Here is a 754-nt window from a genome sequence, read left to right as displayed (position 1 = left end):
ACATTCATTCTGCACTTTAACACAATTTCCTTTTTTCCCCACTTTTCCTCTTGAGTTCTTTAGAGTCTCCCCTTGTTCTGGAATTTCATCAGGAAAAAACGTGGCGGTCACTCGGCCTCACCCGCTGATACCTGGCCCGGTGTGGACACGCAGGGGCCTCGGGGGTGAGAGGGGGAAGGAGGGAGGGAGGGTGGGGGAGGAGAGAGGGATGGAGGAGAAGGAAAGAGGGAGGGTGAAAGAAGGGGAAGGGAAGAAGGGAAAAGGAGAAGGGAAAGTGTAAGGGGGGGGGAAGAGGAGAGAGAGTGAGAGATAGAGATGATAGCGCAGGTGGAAAGGAAGGAAAACGGGCAGAAAGAAGGAAAATGTAAAGCAGACATAGAGAAAATAGACAAGGAGGAGGAAGGTAACACACGAGACTCTAGTAAACCAATGTGTCAGAAAAAAAAATCGAAATACCAAAATCAAAAAATATATAATGAATTAAAAACACACACAGGAAAAGATGAAATACTGAAGCAATTAAACAAAACAACAAATGCATAGAACTGTTTCTCTTGTATAGACGTAGTAACCACCGTCCACCATGGTTGTTTGTTTGATACATTGATTGTAGTTTGTGGATACACACCTGCACTGTATTTTTACTAACCAATACCAACACCACTGTATTTCTCCGAATCGTTATCTCCTTATCTTTTACTCAACCTTGACTGTCACTGCACCTGACGTTCCTTGTTCTCTGTTCTCTCTTATC

This window comes from Penaeus monodon, chromosome 33, assembly GCF_015228065.2.
Source record: "Penaeus monodon isolate SGIC_2016 chromosome 33, NSTDA_Pmon_1, whole genome shotgun sequence".
Lineage (NCBI taxonomy): Eukaryota > Metazoa > Arthropoda > Malacostraca > Decapoda > Penaeidae > Penaeus > Penaeus monodon.
The sequence above is the reverse complement of the archived record's forward strand: the minus strand, read 5'-3'. Positions refer to the sequence as shown.